Genomic DNA, 14404 nt, shown 5'->3' on the forward strand with positions numbered 1-14404 from the left:
ACCCTATCAGCTCCCTCTCTGTTGAGGGAGTTTCTATGCAGTTATAGTATGTGTTGTGATGTAAGATTTTGCATATAACTTGATAAATGTTTTGCGACTACGTCTGTTTGTAATTTTACGACAGGATTTGGGGGATGTGTCTTAAACCAGTTTGATGAGTATTTCTCTGCTAAAGTCTTTCTACCGCAAGTAGGCTAAGGTGTACTTTAACATATGGTTTGGGGGGTTGCAGGTATTAAGATGTTCTATTTCCCCCATTGGTCTGAGGTATGGCTGTTTGGAATTGGCTTGTCTCAGAGGCCTTTAAGTACCATGATGTCCTATTGGCTGTAGGGGTTGGACAGAACATCTATAAATGTACGTGCTTAACCTCACATTCTCTCTCCTGCTAACCTGTGATGTTGTAGAAGTACACAACAGATGAAGACCATCACACCATGAACTGACAAGAACAGCACAATGAAGAGCACAGCTTTAGCCATGTTGAGACAGGCTTGAGGCCTGTTCTGAAGAAAGCTGAGCACCAATGATGCCTTAACTAGAGACATTTTAAGTAACTACAAGTCTGTGTGCCACCTGAGCTACACATCACCATTTTAATCAGGTGGTATGGTTGCCAATATTCAAATGTACTTTGCATTTTGTTATTATTTATGAATATTATCAGTAATACATTATTTTATGTGTAACTTAACTCCTTGTTGTCTTTTTACTACATCTAATTGCCTGAGGTTATAGATATAGAAGGGAAGGTGGGGATAAATTATATAAAATAATACCTTATAGACAGTGGTAAGTCTGTGAGATTAGGCATTCTAAGGCTGTATGTTAATAATAAAATAGGGGAAAGTAGAGCAATATATATATATTACTCTACCAAGATAAAACAGTATGTACACTTCATAGCCCCCCTGAATACTCTCTTGCTTCTAATGTGTACTGACAGTTTTATCATCCCAAGCTTGACAGACTGAATAATATTACTAGCGTGTGTACATAAAATCTAAGATGTACAGTGTTATCTCAAAATGAAAGCTGCGTTGATTTGTCTTCTTAATTTAAAAAAATCTCTTTTTTAATTAAAATGAGACATGATACTACACATAAGTACTCCATTATATTCATTGCTCACATTTATTAAGGAATTTTTAATATTTTGATTTGTATTTTTAAATTGTAGCTCAATATGAACCGCTGAATGAGCAATTACTTGACTGTTTTGGAACCAGAAATGTACAAAAGATAATGTAGAATGTGCTTCCATTAGCTTATTATGCATGTCTGTTATTTCTCTGTTCAATTTGGGCTGATCTTTATGTCGAACTCTTTACGTTGAGTTTATACAAGCAAAAAGCTTTTGAGTAGTCAAATGGCATTGAGAATTGTACACTGCAATTAATAGCTTGCCCCATTATACAACACATCACAGAGCAAGATTATAGATTAAGAATATACAGTGTCAGCCTGAAAAGCACATGTGAAAAAAAGAAGTACAAGTAAGAAATTAACACTAGTGGAACTAGGAAAAGTCACATTGTCTGCAATGAAGAATAATGTACTGTGGAAGATGAAGTAAAGTTAATCATTATTTTCACTCTGCTCATCTTAATGAGGGTTGTGGTAGCATCATACTGTGCTGGGCTGACCAGGCCACCATATCCTTAGCAGCCTCTTCCAGACAAACTGAGAGATAGAATTTCTGCAGAATGTCCTGGATCAGCTTCTGGGTCAAGACTTTTATCCCTGGCTTGGAAAATGACACCTTTTATTGGCTAACTAAAAAGATTACAATATGTAAGTTGTCACAAAAGAATTGACAGAAACAATCATAAAGTTTTGGGGATCCTTCCCTGTATTATCACCTGTCGTGGAGAAGTCGAAAAAACTGTTACTTAGGGTCAGATGCAAAATATACAATTGACAACCAACAGTAGACAGATGCATTGATTTATATTATGTAGACAGAAAGGAAATAATAAAACTGAGGAAGTGATGTCATCATTTAGGGACTGGAAGTGAAGACTTGGTTGGTGGACGGAAGTGACATCATCATTCGAGGACTGGAAGTTGCAGGATTATTCGGGGCCAGAACTGTTGTTATCAAAAAGGGAGGATTAAGGTCATCTAGTTTGAATTGAAAAGAGGTGTAATTCTTCGGTAGGTCTGTAGGAATAGAAAAAAGGTATTAGTACTTGTTTCCAACCTCATATTAATCGTACTTTCACTTACATTTGGACCGTTCAGCTGACTCCTAAGCGCATGAGTGTGGACAAAATGTTCAAGGCAACTTGGGCCCCTTCTTCAGGCAAGATATAATCATTACATCTTACCTGAAGAAGAGGCCTGAGTTACCTTGAAAGCTTGCATATTGTAATCTTTTTAGTTAACCAGTAAAAGATGTCATTTTGCTTGACTTCTCATTACATCCCTGCCTTGGGAAACAACAAGGGAGCTTCCTATCTAACTGCAAAAAAGGAAAAAAAATACTGAAACCAGATTATTTAAGATAATTTGCTGTGTTCTTCTTACAATGCACTGTTTCAAGAACTTTTTGATCTTTTACTCATCATGCAAATTACTTGTACCTGAAGCAGTGGTGTATATTTGACTGAAAAGAGATGCCAGTATTTCCCAAATTTTAGGGTACATTTACAACTAACTTAAGATTTCACACAAGAAAACATGACATTTATGTTCTTAGTTGTGAACAAAAAACATATTATTTCTTATTTGGCTGACTCCTTTATAAAATGCAAGCTTACAACATTTGTTAAGTGATCTGGTACATTTCATTTATCCAGTTAGAGCACAGGAAGTTCAAGTGACATGTTCATGGTCACACAGTACCAGTAGCAGGATTTGAACCCACCACATCAGGGTTTGAAGGCCAAAGCCTTAACCACTACACCACCATACTCTATAGGAGCAGCAGATTAAAATTCCACAAAAGTCAGTCACATTACTATCATTTAAAAACATAATTTTCTTCAAACTTGCGTAATCCAGTTCAGGGGCAATTAGAGCAGCACTGGGCAGAATGCTGGAAACAGCCTTAGAAAGGATGCCATTCCATTGTAGGGCCCATTCATGCAAACACCACACAGGAGCCAAGCTAGAATCACCAAATAATCTCGTCTTTAAGTCTTTGGGGATGTTGGAAGAAAACTTGCAAACTCCACAGAGATGAACCACAAGTATAAAATTAAAACTCATAACTTTGGATCCATGAATTGGCAGCACTGCTTACTCTGCCCCTATGCTGCCAATTTGAAAGCAATTTTTGATAAAACCCTGATTATATGTGCCCCAATTTAATGAGATTCAACATTATCTGTGGTGTACCTGTAAGTGTAGTACACTACCTTTCTTATAATTCATAAAAGCCTTGCCATGAATACTGTATCATACTCATAAATACTATACTTTTGACCTCAACAGTACTGAGCCAGCAGTCAAAGAGCTGGTGACTGCGTGACTATGGATGTGACACACTCTCCCCTCTCCAGCGGCCCTCCTTGGCTGTTGACAGTGTGTGGGAAGCGTTGGCTGTGTACAATTTTTGTGTTTATTCATTTCAAAGCACTGTAGTGAACTGTAGTGGGAACTGCGAAGCTATGTTCTCTGTCTAAGAGGCGAGTGCTTTGGAGCATGAGCTAGATGGAAAACTCCATCCATCAGCCATGCAGAGCCTGTCTCTGACCACTGTGAGTGGTGCACATCCCTGGTGATGTCATCTGGCCTCTTTCTGTGTCAGCCTCCACCTTCTCTACACAACATTGCCATTATAGCGGCCATCCATTTCATCCAAGTTTTCAGTTATCCAGGGTACCATCGGTCTACATTACCTTGGATAATCAGGGTTTTACTGTACTTCTAACAACTGACAAGCTATTTGTCTAGTAATGTTCACCATACTTGTAAAAACAGTTATCTATTCCCTTCATAATTTGCAACCAGTATGTCATTGTCATGCATGTGTGTTGGAGGACTCCTTCATAGGCTCAGTTGAAGTATCCAATATTGCACTGAGATGAGTGGGGGAGCTGCCTCTAACTTTATCTTCTCTTTCTTCCTTCACAGTGCTGAGAAACCATGTTGTGAGGGCATCCAGCCCTGACCCTTCTGGTCAGACCACCATAAAAGCCGGGCATCCTCAGAGAGAAAGAGAGAAGTTGGGAGTGTGTGCTGATTGCAGCGCATTGCCACACTCATCCACACAGCAAACCACTCGGATTGGGACCCAAGGGCGGCCGTGCAACGGATGACACCTCAGCACCTTGAAATTACACCTGTTGAGAAGGATCTAGAAGTCATAGTGTACTGGTCACTATCTACAGTATATCGAGACATATACTGTACAGAAGACATTAGGAATGCAGAGTGTTAGGTTATATAGCACAATATACCTGGAGTATTGTGTTTCATTTTGTAAATTATGAAAAGAATTAGTACAATGGATCCAGGCCTTTAAAAATGAGTTCACCAAGAACAGGAAACTTGTTAAGTGTAAATTTTGAACAAACACTGGAAAGTTTACATCAGGGATCGGCTCTGAGCCCTTTTTTATTTGCAATGGCGATGGACAGGTTGACAGGCGAGATTAGACAGGAGTCCCCGTGGACTATGATCTTTGCTGATGACATTGTGATCTATAGCAATAGTACTGAGCAAGTTGAGGAGACCCTGGAGAATTGGACATATGCTCTAGAGAGGAGAGGAATCAAGGTCAGTAGGAACAAGACAGAATACATATGTGTAAATGAGAGGGAGGTCAGTGGAATGGTGAGGATGCAGGGAGTAGAGTTGGCAAAGGTGGATGAGTTTAAATACTTGGGATAGAATTGACAAGCTCTGTTGGGTGGAATGGCGTGTTTTCATCAAATTATTCCTAATGTTCTTATATTCACTTCTAGAGAAAATTCTGAAACATGGTTATAATTCACACTTTCTAATAACTCGGAAATAATGTTAAGTAAAAATGATAGGAACTTAGATATGAGGAGACATCAAGTCCTACTCAGAGAGAGAGATTGGGAGCATGTGCTGATTACAGTGCGTTGCTGCACCCACCACATGATGAAACACCTGGATTGGAATCCAAGTGCAGCCGTGCAATGGATGACACCTTAGCACCATACTGGATTACTTAGTAGCCTTGAATTAAGAAATTTGAATTGACAGGCTGGAAAACAACGGAGCTCCAGAAATGTTAAAAGTAGAAGAGGCTGACACTACAGACTGGCTTGAATTCTGATAATAACCATATCCGAGAATATTTTTTTTCTTTAGCATAAAACCAGCCTCATCTTTACTTCTGTCAGGGTCTTATCAATGTATGAGCATGTGTATGGTGGATCTGATTATTAATACCAGGTAATTTGTTTAGGTGATACACAGCTTCATAATGCAGGATTTAATCAATTTGGCTTTAAGAGCATTATGAAGGGCAGAGCTGTTCAAAAATGGATTGAGAAACAGATAATGATCAACAATCACAGTGTGTTTATTCGCATGAATCCACTCTGAATCACAAATATGACAGCCTTGAGAAGCAGAGCTCATTTTCAACTTCATATAATGTTTAACTGATGTACCGTGAAATACCAGTCTGAGGGGCTTCAGTGCTGTGATTTTGATTTGGCTTATAGAGGTTCCCGTTTATTTATTCACTGAGTTTCAAATACAATGAGGGAATAGTTTCATTACACTACATCTATTATTAGCATAATTTCAAAGAAAAAAAGCTGTTGCGTTTACCTGCGAAATAAGCAAGACAGCAGGATTTTGGAAGCTGTAATAAACTGAAACAACTGAAGATGAATTTAATGCTAACAGGCTGCAAAAAGGTCTTCTCATGGCAGAGTCAATACGGAGAAAAAACTGTAGCTGATTTCAAAGCATAGTTTCTTCTGATTTTTACAACCAAGTCAGAGTTTAATTTTAGACATTTTCAGAATTGTCACATATGAACATTTAGCTTGAGACTTGATGTGCCGTTAAACATACTGTCTAAACGCCACTCAGTCATAATCACAGTTTCCTGAAGATCATTTTTAGTTACATCAGCTAGTGCTCATTGACCGAATCAGTTCAGCACTAGTCACATTTAGGCACACAACCGTGAGGACAAGAGGTTGGGAGCATGCGCTGATTACCGTACGTTGCTGCACCCACCACACGGCAAACAACCCAGACTGAGATCCGAGTGCAGCCGTGCAATGAGTGATATGTCAGGACCACACTGAACATTGTGAGGTTTTTTACAGTGGCTGGAGTGCCAATCCTGCCACTAACCCCCAAGCAGGGCTAGAAGCAGATTAATGTCATAGCTAGGATGGAGTAATTGCAAGTTAAGGGCCTAGCTCAGGGACCCAATGGAGTAGAGTCAATTCTGGCATATATGGGATTCGAAGCAGCAACCTTCTGATTGCCAGCCTCAGAGCCACAACTCTGCCCAAGTGGACAACCAGAAAAAAAAAACTATGGAAAAAAGAATTATGACCCAGAAAATGCAGGGAAAATAGAAACCACTAGTACAATAATTAGACCAAAAATCAGTTGAATTGTCTTCATATTGCTTTTATAGTACAGATTTATAGAGAACGTGAACATGTTCTAGCAGCTTTGGAAATGAAGGAGGAACCAAAATTTTAATGGGAAGCCAAGGCACGCTCAGGAATATATTCAGACTTTGGTTGGCCAATTTCACTGTTTCAAAATTATGGCAAAACAAACATTTTTAAAAACTAATTTGGTTAAAGAAAATTTTTGAGTTTGGAATGTATAATTGAGACATACTTTAATAATATAGTTTTCGCTGCGGCTGTTGCCTTTATACCTGTTTCCTGGCTTTATGGAGTTTGCAAATATTTCCTATGTCCTTATTATCCTCTCCGGTACTCCAGTTTTTCTCCCACAGGCCAAACAAACACATGCTGGGTTAACTGGTGATTACAATTTGTCCCAATGAGAGATGTGTATGTGTATATGTGGTTGTCCCAGGATGGATTGGTGTCCCATGCTGGGTTGGTTCCTGCCTTGTTCCCGATACTAACAGGATAGGTGCTGTTTCCCCACACCCCTCAGCAGGATTAAGTGGGTTAGAAAGTGGAATGTAAAGGGTTTGTCAATTAATTTATAAGATACTAGCAAAATGCCCGCGCTTCGCAGCGGAGAAGTAGTGTGTTAAAGAAGTTATGAAAAAAAGGAAACATTTTAAAAATAACGTAACATTATTGTCAATGTAATTGTTTTGTCACTGTTATGAGTGTTGCTGTCAAAAAGGATTTGATTATCATTATTTCTTTCAATCAGGTTCATATTTGGAGGAGGTGTTGTGTTCAAGTTACATTCCAACCTTGTCAAACGTTGTAAAGATACAACAGGTTTCATTGATAACTTTGTGTCAACATTGTAAGAGTTGAAACATTCATAAACTTTGAAATGTCCACTACCCAAATCGCTACCCGTGAATCTAACATGTTTAACAGGCATTCCCGGTTGTCCAAAGGTGTAAAATATTTCCCCATTTCTATACACTTGAAAGCAACAACGAAACAATTCCGCGGCAGCTATCAGTTCACATGCAGAACCATAAGCTGAGAGCTTAAGCATTTCACTGCTATAGTGGTACTGTGTAGTATAACTGTCTCCTGTACCATCATCAGTCCACACCTTGAACCTGTCCCAGTCATTCAGTACATACAGTAAGACACAATGTCTCTGTGGATATCAAGGCTGAGACTGATATGGCAATACAATAAGTAAGATAGAAAATGGAAGAGGCAGGCACAATCTCGGGGCATGGAAATCACTGGGTACGGGTTGGTGAAATTGTGATCGACGGTGATCACTGGAATAGACATGTTATTTGGGATAAACTTGCACCTGTTGAGAAAGAAAGTATGAAGGAAGGCGAGAAGCGGTGGAGCAGGGAATGAAAAGCAGAAGTCAGCACCAGGAAGACGTACGTTAGCAAGTAAGGAAGCCCAACAATGACAGCCTTGAAGTGGTGGAGTAAAAGAAAGGCAACAGTCAAGAGGAGAAAGACGTGAGGAAGTAAGGAAACCCAACAATGTCAGCCTTGAAGCGGAGGAGTAAACAAAAAGGCAGGAGTCACCAGCAGGAAGACGTGAAGGAAGGCGAACAATAATAGGCTTGAAGCGGTGTAAAGAAGTAAAGAAGAAGGGAGCAGTGAACACGACAAAGAGCTGAGGAAAGTGAGGAACCAAGTGAGGAGGCACATGAGCGCGGGATGTCATTAATATATATAAGCAGGGAGCCAACCACGTGGTAGGTGTGCGGACAGCAGCCGTGCAGAAAAAGGGAGGGGGACCTGGGGCAGCCCTTGTGCGTCTCTGCTGTGAAATAAATCAATCTGTTAACGGAAATAAGGAATGAAACTGCCAAAAGGAGAGGTCAGTTCTGAAAGTTCCTTACGGCATAATGGTGAGAACCACCAAAAAGAGGACGTTATGTTCGAAAGTTCGTTACAGGGCATGGTGCGAAATGAAACATACTTAATGTTTGTAAGTACAGCGTAAAGAATAAGCATGGGAATTTTGGGCTTCCTACGTATATTGGAAGTCACAGAAATAGTGAGGAGGGGTTTCTCCTATCTATATATACAGTTTTGGGGGTACACCTGTTTCCCAACCCTTGGGTGTTGCAATAGGACATGAAACATACCTAAATTTTGTAAGTACACTGCAAGGAATGAGCAAGTGAAATTTCAGCTTCCCACCTATATGGAAAGTGGGAGAATTAGTGATGAGTCAGTGAGGGCTTTGCCTTTTATATATATAGACTAGCCGTCCCCCATGGCTCTGCCCATGTAGAAGTGAAACAGGACAGCGAGGAGGGCCCTACCTGGCTCCTTATTCTTGATGTCACGCTTTCCCCTCCTCTCGGCCCGCAGCCTCTGTCTTGGATTAGCGCGAATATATCACTCCTGCAAGTGAATTATGATTCTTAACTCGATCAGAGAAGTTGCAAGATCAACCAGAATGTTCAAGCAAATTCTAAAAAAAGCGGGATCTAAATCCGTTAAGTCGCTCTTCCATTCGCTAACAAAGCGAAAGAAAGATACGCCTCGAGGCTGGTAGCCTTAATAAGGAGGGCCCCTCCCACTCCTCTTGGCCCGCTGCATCTCTCTCAGATTTGCTCAAATAAATTGGTACCACAAGCGAACTATGATACTTAGCGTGATGAGAGGGGTTGCAAAATCAACCGGAATGTTCAAGCAAATTATAGAAAAAAACCCGATCTAAATCCTTTAAGTAGTTCTCTTGTGAAAAACGAACATACAGACAGACAGACAGATGTTGGATTTTATATATATATAGAGGTGATTCAGGATGTGAAATGAAAATATTGCCCTGTGGGCACCCTAGAGTACAGTACTTATGCACTACTGAGCCCTCTGAAAGCGTCCAATCAGAGATGTGGAGTCAGGAAAAATCATTCAGATTAACTTGTTCATTTGTATAGGCTTTTCTTACTTTATTGGAACTTACAATAAGGAATGCTTTTGTTTTGTATATACATGTAAACTTACATCAGGAGTGTGGTTTCCTGTAAGCCAAGCACATTCACTTTCATAGATCATTTTACATTGAGGGCTGAAATAATACTAAATTAACAGCGCTGCTTATCCACTAGATGTCAGCAATAAATCAATAGTGTGCTTTATTGAAATTGGTCAAAAGGAATTACCCTTTGTTTATTTAGAGTATTAACACAAGGATCTGCTGAAACATAACATTTGGCTTCCCTCATTAACATAGGTAAGCATAATTAAATTATCAAACTGAAATTAAGTAATACCAGTAACAAATACACCTTCATTCAAATGGTTGACACTACAACTCACAGCTGATTGGTTCTCATCAACACCCTCTCAAACCATGAGCAAATCTGGTAGTTTTATTGCTTTAGTAATTACAGAATGTGATTAAAATGACAATAACAAAATCCATTTTTGCATTAAAAGAGATTCTTCCATTTTATTAAATTAAACCAGGAGTTTTACATAACGGCACAATTACTGCAATTTCACACTGAAATTCAAGCTCTGATATGCATACTGTACTTGAGAAAAGTCTTACATGATAACATTTTAAATGCATGCAGGCCAAATGTATTTCTTAAAAATCAAAATTGATAGGCATGCATAATAAGTCTCTGTAAAAGTCAAACAAGCATCTTGCCTATAATCTAGACTGTTGCTCAATGGTTAGAATTGCAGTTTACTGCTATAGGTGTCATGGTTCAAAATCCCAAGCCAGAAAACTTTGTGGAGTTTCCACTTTTTCATTGTGTCTGTGTGGGTTTTCTTGGGCTCTAGAGCTTTATCATGTGCTCAAGACACTTTCTTCACATCTTTTGGCATACCAGCAACAAACCTTTAGTGGATATATATTTCTTTACTATAAATGTAATACATTTTGGACCTGTTCATGTCATATCTGCTGCCCATGAATGTGAAGGGATATCCTGCTGTGATCATACCCAGAAGTGACACTTTCTTTTCCAATTCACCACCTTCCTGGTCTTTTTGACTGCACACTTACTCTATAACTCTGACATGTAGGCCTAGTTCAAACAAAACGTGAGAAGGCAGTGAGCGAAACGCTTATTATTCATTCAGTCATTTATTTTGAGGTAATCCACTAAGTGACACAGTGAAAATGGAGGGATGACTGTATTTTATACATAAAACATAAATATCAATAAGATATAGAAAAGGATGAGACTCCAACCATGATGACCCTGGCTTACTATGGACATGCTACTGTATGTGGCTGCAGTTTCCACAACACAGAACTAAGACAGATGTTTGCTACTGTTAATAGTTAGGATCTCATTCTTTTTTTAAAGCTTTTCTGGCTTACCCCACACCTTTTGATGGGATGAGTTCTATCTGAATGCTACATCTAATATTATTTTGATTTTCAAAATGTTTTTCAAGACATTAAAAGTTATTCATGGCTTACTGCCATTGTTGTTTTATGTGTTCCATCATTTTGAGACAGCCTTTTTCTATGATGTTATGTCACTGCTAGACAGGGAAAGCTTGGAGTTCACAGCACGCAACAGTATAACAGTTTCCCCTTGCTGTATATATTTAGTGTCATTTTGTGTTTTGCCTCTTAGTTTTTTTTCGAGAATTATAAATTTGATGAGTGTTTCATTTTTGGTGAACTGTCATTTTGATTACTGTGGTTTTGCCAGTTGGCTAGGGATAGACATAACAAGGCTTTGCAAAGCACCATAACATTCAAAGTGAATGTGCCAGAAATCAACTTGAGGTTTGAAAGCATTTGGTTCTTACTCCTGTAGTGATTCTCTTGGCCATTTGTAATAATACACAATGAAAACAGAGTTCAACAACAGTTTGTGAAACACCAGACACAGAAAGCTGCTGATGAACCCTAATTGTCCTTTTTGAATCCTTACCATCGAAAAATAAAACTTCAAAAGTATACCTGATGCAAACAGACAGAATGCAACATAAGACAAATGAGGGCTTTATTAATACAAAACAAGATAGCTCGCCCACCGTAGTGCCCAGGCTCTTCTCATAAATATTCTCCTTTCACATTTTATTATTAATATCACTGCTGTTATTAACTTTATCAACCTGCATGTCTTCTTGAGATTGCCTTTATGTTCGCATTGTTTGGGGTCCCAGATTCCCCCGATGTTGCATGTGTAAAAATAATAATATTTTTAAAATGAACCTCATTATTTCTCATCAATTTGTTCTTTCTTCGGACTTAATTAAAACCCAGTAGAGAGAAAATTAAGCCGTAACCCTCTCCTGTGCCACAAAATAGACATGAGAATGGAGAAATAATTGATAAAACCAGGGCTTTATTATTACATTGAGTAATTAAATATTTTAATTACTAATGCATTATGCGGTTTATATTTTAAGGAGATTGCTTGCGACAAAGAACAGAACAACCTCATAGTTGGAACACCAAATTTTCACTTTCCGCGATTGTGCCGTCTTTTGGCCTGATTGACTAAAAAGGGTTGATTTTTGTACTCGGCATTAAATGCAGACCTGAGTTCAAATCCAGAGTTGAAGGACGAGTCACCATAGTAAAGAGGAGCCAATAACAGGGCATTTGTTTATAAACTAATTTGACAAATAATTTAGATATTATAAACTTGAAGTGTAATGTCAGTTGATTGTTCTGTATAGCTAACAGCAACTGTCATTCAGACAGACCCACATCCATTGACATCAGCCTCTGCCCCATCATCATCATCAACAGCATCCTGTACAAAAAATTGTGGTATCATCTGTAGTTCTGTGTCACAGCAAACACTTGTGTGGTAAAAAGATAACTGAGCCATTCATACAGAGGTCGACAGGAAGATCTGTTCAAGTTCTGGCAAGTGGATATCTGCACCAGTTTTCAAAAAACTATCCATCATCCTTTCCTTGTAAACATGTTCTTTCAAAGTCTGGAGAGCTTCTCTTGATAAATGTAATACAAGCTCCAATTCAAATTCACAATCTACCTATTGTATCTATTGTTAGCCATAACCAGAAACTGTCAGTTAAATCTTCCTTGTCATATATATGCATGAAACAAGGCTCATATTTCTTTAAGGAATAGTTTAGTTAATAATAATAATAATGGTAATAGAAGTAACGATGATGATAAGAAGTAAAAGGGAAATATACATGAAAAGAGAATTAGCATTATGCTCAACAGGATGACTTGTTTTCAATTTTTGAAGGTCCTATTTACCACAATAATCATTCCCTTCTTGACATTTTTTACACAATTACTTAAAATTTTATAATGCTTTACAAAATATTTGTTTCACCTACCAGTACTCTGTAGACCTTTGAAAACTTAGACATTAGAAAAAGCTACCCAGAGGAGGATTTCAAATGCACATTACCCCAGGGTTTCAAAATCTTTGGGTGACGTGTGCATTTCAAATAAAATTCAAAGCCGGTTTTGAAATCTTGGGCTGACATGCGCAGTTGACATGAAGCTCGATTAATTATGTTTCCAAACCCTAGAATTCCATGCAAAGTGGGTTTCAAAGCACTGGTATGACATGTATGGCTGACAAAAAGCTCGAAGAAGAAGGTTTCAAAAGTCTGGATTGACATGCACAGTTCAAATGAAAAGCAAAGCGGGTTTCAAAACCCTGTGGTGACACAAAACTTGATGAATGAAGTTTCAAAATTTTGAGGTGACATGTGCAGTTCAAACGAACCATGAAAAAGAGTTTTGCTCTATCTGTGCTTCAAAATCTCAATAGAATAGTAATACACAGAACAAACTTTTTAGAATTATTGACACATTCTAAGCAATTGCTGTTTAAACTGTTTTAATGTTTAAAAAAAAACTTACTCAGACTTTAATGCAATAAAATCTATACTTATACTTTGAATCAAAAAAATCCACACACCAGCTACAGCACCGTTTGGAACAACACTTATTTGGACTGTACAGTTAACAAACTTTAGGGGTAACTTACAAAATATTATGAACTTATATCTGTAGTATTCTAATAAAAGAAACAGGATGTTCAATATTATTTAAAATAAGGAAAAAAGACACTCTATGGGGAACAGCCAAAAAGGTTTTTAGAATCTGCTAGGCATTGATTGATGTTGTTCTCAATTCTCTGAGCATGTTGAACCTTTGCTAACCTTTCAATATGTGTAAGTAGTGACTTCAAATTAAGTCTTTCTTTCTTTCTTTGAATGAGTAGAGAAGCAGGTATCTGATCTGTTAGTAATATGGTGTACCATGGTATGCCTTAATGGCACGTATTTAATGTATTGTAACATTGAGTATGTTTTCATTGGGACTTCCTATCCATTTCCAGATACAATATAATACAATACAGTTTATTTTTGTATAGCCCAAAATCACACAGGAAGTGCCGCAATGGGCTTTAACAGGCCCTGCCTTTTGACAGCCCCCCAGCCTTGACTCTCTGAGAAGACAAGGAAAAACTCCCAAAAAACCTTGTAGAGAAAATGGAAGAAACCTTGGGAAAGGCAGTTCAAAGAGACCCCTTTCCAGGTAGGTTGGGCGTGCAGTGGGTGTCAAAAGAAGGGGGTCAATACAACACAATACACAGAACAGAACAAATCTTTAATACAGCATAAAAATAAAAATTTTGGAAGCACGGAGCAGAATTTAACAGTAGATGATATCACATAATAAGATTTGGATATTTTTAGAGTCCTGGAGACCTCATCCATCAAGCTGCCTCCTCATTTGGCCATTCCACGGCTGAAACGTTGCTCCGATGAAAGGACCCCTCTTTCCCATGATTCATGTGATCCTCCATCAGGGATGACTTTACCATAGGCAGGCAAACAACTTGGCAGGTGGGCCGCGGCACCAATTGCCACATT

The sequence above is a fragment of the Polypterus senegalus genome, chromosome 14 (genome assembly GCF_016835505.1).
Source record: "Polypterus senegalus isolate Bchr_013 chromosome 14, ASM1683550v1, whole genome shotgun sequence".
In the NCBI taxonomy this organism is placed as follows: Eukaryota; Metazoa; Chordata; class Cladistia; order Polypteriformes; family Polypteridae; genus Polypterus; species Polypterus senegalus.